A 9,093-nucleotide genomic window follows, 5' to 3' on the forward strand; every position below is an offset into this window, starting at 1 on the left:
TTAATAATTAATAATTAATAACTAATAATAAAAATAATAATAATAAATACCCGAGCAAGTTCCTCGACAGACACGGTCCGATTACGTTCCTGTTCAAAGCAATCAAATGTTGTTGACCCGGTCTGGTCCCATGTCGCCAGCGCTTGCAATTGTTATCTGTTGATGGCTACTGCACATAGCTCTTCAAATTCCATCTTCACTATCACCACACCACACATTAATCGTTAATTATCCATCCTTCATTGTAATAGTGTCATATAAAGTAAACCCACAGTTAGATGACCCACCACATTTAGAATACCAGGGACCCTAGACTCCTTCGTCGCATTTGTAGCATTCCGTAGGAGAACCATCACTACTAGAAACTTAAGTTTCAGCGATGGATTTAGCGACGGATAAATCCTGTAGCAAAATTTTAGCCTATAGCTAGGGATTTACAACAGATGTGCGATGTTTTAGACATTTACTTTATTTATTCCACATTTTTTCATAGGAGCGAGGGTTTATCGAGGAATCACCTAGAGATCTCGTAAGTGTTTATCGACGCACCTCACCCTCGCCAATCGATCGAAGATGAAGACATTTCAACGAGGGTTGAGCGACAGATAGAGAAATTGCCAATTTTTTCCATCTGGTATGTGTTTAGCGAGGTAACGCTGACGAAAATTTTATTTGGGGTACTTGCGTTTTTGTTTTACAATCGCCGATCTCTCGCTGAAATTGGCGCAACACAATTCTAGTTTCACGAAATTGTTGTAAGTTTCATTCCCTCCCAAATCTGATTTATCACTCTGGAGTAAGATCCCTACGCTATGTTAGCCTAATATCACCATCTCAGTTTAAACAGATGACAAAACACCTCACCATTGCTGCCTTCCGATTCCGGCAACCTCCATAAAATCTAAAATTTGTTTTCATTAACTTCCGATTCAGGTAAATCTCTTGATTTTTTTTGTCGTATATTAGGTTAAGTTTAGTTCTTGAAGATACTTTCTTATCAACCAAGATATTTTAAATGATTATGCTTTTCATCCAATTTGGTCGTTTGTGATTATGCAGCAATTAGGGCTTCTTACTTATATCTCCCCTATTTTTTCCCCTTTCATTGATGATCTTCATTTTGATAGGATACATATGAGAGGCATAAAGTTGTGTTTACATTACTAACTTCCATAGCATCTATTGGTACTGCTTGGACTGGTATGTTTAGCTTACTTTACTTCAATGTCGAATTGATCGACCTATATTCATAATTTTTTTTGGAAGAAATCTCCTGACTACATCTGTATCATACTAAATGTTATAAATAGAATAATTTTGTTCTTGAAATTGAAGAAGAATCCATAAGAATACGAGAATTAGGTTTAAGTATATGGATTTGTGTAAGTTTTTCAACATCAAACACCATAAAATTAACTCGAATTACAGCATGAGATGCTTCTATAATCACTAGATTATGTTTCCCTTAGTTGTGGTGTTCTTTTTTTTTTCTCTTTCTGTCAAACTTAACTTAAATATGTGAAAATGTTTCAGGCTATACGCTACGCCACCTTCATGAAACAAAAGTTGAATAAAGGCTTGACTCAATCGAAAATGTTGTTAGTATTTTCCCATTCTCATGCCTGAAACATAGATACTAGCAATAAAGTTGAAACAATGTTTAGAATATATAAAATATAATAATTAGATTGTGTTTATATGCTTTTTTGTAGATGAATCTCATCTTCGAACATGACATGTTCTTTCATCTCTTGAATGTTCATCTCTAATTCAACAGGTTCTGTAGCTCTGTAGCTTTGACTGGTGTTTCTAAGCTTCCCTCCACTTGTTTCTCAAGTGTTTCTTCTGATCTTTTCTTTTCAGCATCAAGCTTTAAAGGTACATCTTCATTAGATAGAGACACATAACAATAACAAAATACATCTCTAAATCACCAAATATAGAAACATCATACTTTTGTAATTAAAAGTTTCCAACTTATAGGAATGTATTAGCTCCACTATCTCTTGAGGTATGATGTCCAATTGGCTATCACTTTCACCAGCTAAACATAAGATCAATGATAAATGGATACATCCTAATGAGAGCCACAAAAGTGAACTATGAGAATGAGATATTGTTTATTTAACAATAACAATAGATTTAAGTTGCATTTCTTTCAAACTTTTGGGATCATGGGCTAGATTGCTTTATGTGGTAGCTATATGTATAATGTGTTATATATCATATAAACTATTGCCAAGTCTTATGCTATTTCTATCATAGGAAAAGGCAAAACCTTCACCAAGGACTTGTTTCCGAACTCGTTTGACATGATGTGGATTTTCGAATGGTAGAATCTTATTTAATTTCCTGAAGAGCAAATAGTTTTAATTAGCAATCAATGATAAAATTCAAGAAAACCAGTATTCTGATTTTATACTTTTTGGGTAAATTTGTGTATGCCAGTTGAGTAGGCTGGATGTGTTTCTAAGGGCTGACTGTGTGAAGCTGAATCTTGATACCCCTTAAAAACAAGTCAGATTTTTGACATTCAACGGTTAGTTTTATTTGTCTCTACAAGTATATGCATGTATAATCTGATTGTTATTTTTCTATTCTTGTAGGTTTGTTGTGATTATACCCACATACAAAATGATCTCATCTCTTTTTTAGTATCTTATCTTTAAGAGGAATGGAATGGGATTCTAAGTTGGTTGTGTGATGGATGATGCAGAATTTGATAATGCAGCATGTAGACCATTCATCAGGGGATTTAATTCATCTGTTGCAAGGGCTATTAAGATATGATCCATTGGAGATGGTAACAGCACGTGCAACATTAAGACATCCTTTCTTCACCAGGGACAATCTTAGTAGACGATACTAGCTGCTGCTGCTGCTAACAATATCAAAACAAAATATGTGGTGGTCAAGCCAAATCTGTGCACAGAAGGAAGGAAGGATGTTTTTGCTGTAGATATTTTTATTACCCGTGAAGATTTCACCCGAGGGTATGTTTTGTGTTCCTCCCATTTTTTGGTCTTAGTGTCAAGGACAAATGTATGTGATGTTGGTCCCCTACATTATGGGCCATATTGTCTAGATGTGAATGTGCCATTTCTTTTGGCATATCAAATCTTCCTCCCCATGTGTTGCTTGTTAAATTGTATATATCAACATGAGAATGCACCTACCAAAAAAAGAATAAAAGAATAAAAGAATAAAACTTACGTTTTGTTTACATGTTGTATGGAAAAAATTGTGAAGTTCAGGTTCTTACAAGATCAATAGTTCCATATCCTGCAAAAACAAAAAGTTGATCATGGATCTGTATTGCTGCTCCATCAAGACAGGGGACTGGTGCTTCTAACATCTTCTCCCATTTTAGTTCCGGTCCAAGTAAATCAGCAAAAGTTTTAGGAAGAATTCTTCCATGAAATTCATCTTTTTTTTTTATCTTTATCCGCTATGACATGTTGTAGCAAATTTTGATTCTGCTTTAGCCTCTGTTCTCCTCTAACATGACAGGTCAGATAGAAGAAGAGATCGTGATGAATATGGTCACCATGAACATTATTCAGTGGTATGTGTAAATTATAATGCATTATTTAAAAAAAAATCACATTCAGAAGATTCTATCTTTCTTTCTTTGTTGTATGTATAACTGTTGAAGTGTTGATTATCATTTTGTAGGTTCCATCTGCTACTGTTATTGTGAAGGGTCTTTCCCAAAAGACAACTGAAGAAGATTTATATCAATCAATCTGTTTGGTTTCTTAAATCAAACTTTTGTGACCATTTAGGCTAAATGGGGACCATGGTATAAATTTAGGGTCTTTTTTTCAAAATTTTTTGGTGCATAAATGTTGTGACTTGTGAGTAACATACTTATGAACTTATTGTTGGCTGCAAATTAAAATCAGGGATCTACACGTTCGATGATGGATAAGATTGGAGATGAGTACAGGTAAATGCATTTCTGATTCTTAGTTTTATTTTAGAATATTTACTTTCATTGTTACTTATCTGTTGTTTGTGTTGCAGTAGTAAACCAATTGGAGGAGCTGGTGGATCTGGGTTGGGGTCAGATGGTTCATCAAGGTCATAACACATGAACCACATAAGTACAGCGGTTCTTTCTGATTGGATATTAAAGCTGCAGAAATGGAGGCTAAATATTAGAGGCATTTAAGAATTATGGTAATTTGAAATCAAATATCGATTAATGTTAAACTTTGATATTTGATGTTTTAGGATTTTTTTGGTAAATTTTGATAGTTGATGTTTTTGGTATATTAAGGTTAATGGTTGGTTTTGTAGTGTATATTTATTAATTCTTGTGGTATTTAAATATTAACGTTTTTTTTGGGACTGTATAACTTATTTGATGGTTTTTGGTATTTTTGTTTTGTATTGGTAATAAAAAAATATGTTATGTTATTAAATTTATGAGGGTTCAACAACAAACTAAAAAAATTGGTTTTATACAATTGAGAGGGATCGGCGACAGACTACACAAATCAAGTATCATACATTTGGTAGGGATTTGTGATGGATTACAAAAATCTGGTATCATACATTTGCGACGGAATAGCAACGGACTACGAAATGCAAATATGGAGATTTGCGATGGATCGACGACAAAATAATGTTATTAAGTTTGGTCGTTGAATGTCGTAAATAAGTGTAGTAAGTAACCATTTGCGATGGATAATCTGTCGCTAAATCGTCGCAAGGAAAAATTAATCTGTCGCAAAATCCCTGGCTGACACATTAGCCATGCTTAAATTAGCTATGGAGTCTATCTGTCGCATATCCATCGCAAACAATCATTAGCAACGGAATAGCGATGGATTGGTCCGTCGCTGAAACCCTTGTTTCTAGTAGTGCATCGAAGCACCAAATGAAATAAATGGATATTTATATTTATATTAATATTATTATTATTATTATTACTGAGCTCTTAGGTAAACCAATTCATCCTCTGTGAGGGAAAAATCGAATCTTGTACATATAATTAATGTGTGATTAGATACATATAATCACATGTGATTATATGTAATTAATCACATATGATTTATGTAGACAATATTTATTTTCACGTTTTTTATTCAATAGTTTGTCTGGTGTATTTAATCATATGTGATTATATATATTTAATCTTATATGATTTATGTTTAAAGATTCTTTTTCATGTTCTTATCATGTATTTAATTACATATGATTATATGTATCTAATCATATATTATATATATAGATAAAATTCGTTTTCGTGTTTTCGATTCATTAATTTTTCTCATATATTTATTCACATGTGATTATATGTATCCAAATCACATATTATTTATATGGACAAGATTCATTTTGTGTTTTCGAATTAATAATTTTTGTCATGTATTTAATCACATGTGATTATATGTCTTTAATCAAATATGATGAATATAGACATATAACAACTACGAGACCAAGAATGTGAAAGTAAATCTTGTAACATAAATTATATGTGATTAAATACACGAGAATAACTATTGAAATGAGAACGCGAAAACTAATATTGTCTATATAAATCATATGTGATTAGATACATATAATGACATGTGATTATATGTATTTAATCACATATGATTTATGTGGACAATATTTTTTTTGTGTTTTTGATTCAATATTTGGCCTCGTGTATATCATGTTTCATCTCTCATCATTCATCTACACATCTTTACCCAATATATTTATAGGTATAAAAAAATACATATACAATTTAAATCACGTAAAACATGTATAAATCGTTCATCTAGCATAGATATCAGGAATACAAATAATAAACACATATAACATGTATTAATATTAAATACTTCATATCTATGTGTAAGATGAATGTAAGTATGCAATCACTTGTTAAAGTGACGAATCGAAATTCGGACAGCGTTTCGCTTCTAGCAATTGTCTTTTCCTTTGACGTAATCTAGTATTATTATCGTTAAGTTTTAGTCTAATAATTATTGCGACTAATTATTACTATAGATTCATCATTAACTTAAAGTCTACTTCAAGATCTATCAAGTAAGGAACAACCAGGTATGATCATATCGAAGGTAGGGTCCGTTTGGTATACGAAGTATACTATTTGGAAATCCCACTTTAAACACCTGTTAGGTTTAAATTTATGTTGTGTCAACCGGTCTCCGAAATGGCCAAGTCCATGTTCGGAACCGCTGTAGGTCTTTGTCTATATATATATCATGTGCATGTAACTTTTAGGGTTACGTTTTTGGAAGCAAGTACAAAGTAGTTCATCCTTGAGAACTATTCTATTGCTGTGAATAATAATCATTTGACACCCTTTTGATCTATATCGTTTCTTGTCTTTAATCCATCTTACAAATATAGAATCTATCGATCTTTATTGTTTTCACAGTTGGTATCAGAGCAGTAGATAGTGTAATCAATTCGCTATTCTTCTGTCGAGTCAAGGGTTTTTATTAGGGTTTATAAGATTTCTCATATCTGTTCTTGTTGTCTCAATCATCTCAATCGATTGTTGATTCCAGATCTAGATCTCTAGTTTTCCCTTGAACTCGATTCAAGTTTACATATCTGGTTCTATATTTTGTGTCATTGAATTCTAGTTAATATGCCTAACGATGATCCTCACTCTCTCTCATCCAATTTCTCTAGTAGTATTGGATCTACAAGAAGGATTCCCATCCTTTTTTCCAGAAGATTATGAGCTCTGGGCACTTCACTTTGAAGTTTACGTTCTGGGTATCGAAGAACATGGTTCAAGCATATGGCATGCAATGACAAAGAAGACGTATACGCACACGGGTACCAGAAAAGAAATCAAAACTCTAGCTGAATATAATGCACTTATTATTGAACATACTAACATTCCACAGGATGAGAAGGATAAGCTAATATGCAATATAAAGGCAATGGGAATCATTCGATTTGCCCTTCCTCCTGACACTTTTCGTCTTGTTAGTGCATGCGATACTGCAAAAGGTATTTAGGATAGGTTGAAGGAATTGTATTTAGGTGATGCTGACTTGGAACATTCTTCCCAAACAACGCTCTTGTCAGAGTTTGGATCGTTTGTACAAAAACCAGATGAGAAGTTAGATCAGGCGTTCAATCACTTTAATCACTTGCTAAGCAGAATGCTTAAGTACAACCTTGAGCGACGAGTCATTGAACAAAAGGTCACATTCATGAATGGTCTTAGATCCAAATGGAAGTCTATTGGTTCCACTGTTAAAGCACATGAACAATTCAAAAGCTATTCGTTGGAAAAGCTTGTGGGTATTTTGAGATCTCATGAAGATGAAGTTACTAAGGAAGCGAAGCTTGTTTCTAATGTTGGATCTTTAGCCCTAGTTTCTAATGGAAAGAAGTCAATTGTTGAAGATTCTGAATTTGATATTTCGGATGATGAAATCTCAAAGAAGATAAAACATTAATGGTGTCAAACCCAAAGAAGTTCTTTAAGAAGAATTTCTCTCGTTATAAAAACAAATTCAAGCAGGTCAATTTTGCTTTCGAAAAGCCGAGAGATGAGAGTTACAAGAACTCTCAGAATGACGAAGATAAGATGTTGTTGGGTGATTCTGGTTATGACTGTAACTATTGTCATGGAAAAAATCACTTCGCAAAGGAATGCATGTTACACAAGCAGAATGCAAAGAATAAGAAGGATAAAGACGAAGTACATTACGTTTAGAAAAAAATAAGAACTAAGGAAGAAAAGTGCATCAAATGTGAAACCCGTACTGATCGTGCAAGAAGAAAGTGACGATGGTCGAGTCGAAGTGTGGTCCACAGACTCTGAGGATGATGAAGTGAGGAAACCCAGTCATGGAGGATGTTTTGTGGTATATTCCGAGAATCAAGATTATGCATGCAAGTGTTTGATGGTTCATAGTGCCAGTCCGGTAATGAGAGGATATGCAACTGATGGAGGAAAAGCTTCAGAGAACTGTTTTGCTGTGTGTAACATCCGAATTCCTAGGTATGTCATTTTAAGTATTTATTTTTTAGGATCATTGACCTACTCGACGAGTTGGCGCCATAACGCGCCGAGTAGAGTCGGGATGGCTACGTGGGTTTAATGATCTACTCGACGAGTCCGGGAGTAGACTCGCCGAGTAGGCGCTGTAAGTTGAAACCCTAAATCCCCAGGTTTGGGGCCTATATAAGGATAAGTATAGCCTCATTTGTGGCTCCCCATCTGTTTTCTTTCACTGAGAGAAACCCTAATTGCCCCCTTGAGCTTTTGAGAGAGTTTGGAGCCATTGTTTGAGATCTTTGGTGCATTTTGGTAGAGGGAAAGAGGATTCCAAGCAAGGATTGTGAAGAGGTTGCTAGATCTGATGCTTAGACATCCAGGAGCTTCTATTCAAGGTATAAAGTTCGTATCTTTCTCTCTTGTATGGATAGATCTCATGGTTTTAGAGTTAGGGCTTCATTTCCATCTTTTTGGGGACCTTGAAGGTTTTGAGCACCTTCTTAGAAATAAATATCAGATCTGGACCTTGTGAGGTCCCTAGAGTCGAAAGTCCCCTGCTTTATGCAACCATGATAGCCCCTTGAACGAGAGACTTCTTCTCAAGCTTGTTCTTGGCATTTTTAGCCCTTTGGTGCTATGCATGAACGTAAAGCTCGAGGCTTTACGTGATATTCAGGCCTTGAGAGCTTAGATCTAGAGTGTGAGAGAGTTTTCTGCCTTGAAATCACTTGGATACAAGTTGAGACCGAACGGGCTCGCCGAGTTGATAAGCCGACTCGACGAGCCGGTTAGGGTTTATCCCGATGAACTGAGTCAGTTGGTGACCCGTCGAGTTAGGGGTTAGCTCGTCGAGTTGGAGCTTGTCGGTGGTGCCATGAATCGACTGGACTCGACGAGTCTCCCTAGTGCACTCGACGAGTCTGGTCAAAGTTGGACCGTTGACTGGAGTTGACTTATGTTGACTTTAGGGCTTGGTCTAAATGAGTGAAAGAGGTCGGGGAAGGGTAGAATGGTCTTCTACCCACTTTTCAGAGATAAGAGTAGAATATTAATTACAAATATTAATTCGTGATAGGTGGAGGCTAGACCGAGAATTTCGGGCACAAGAC

This window comes from Lactuca virosa, chromosome 6, assembly GCF_052849685.1.
Source record: "Lactuca virosa cultivar CGN04683 chromosome 6, Lactuca_virosa_CGN04683_v6, whole genome shotgun sequence".
NCBI classification, from domain to species: domain Eukaryota; kingdom Viridiplantae; phylum Streptophyta; class Magnoliopsida; order Asterales; family Asteraceae; genus Lactuca; species Lactuca virosa.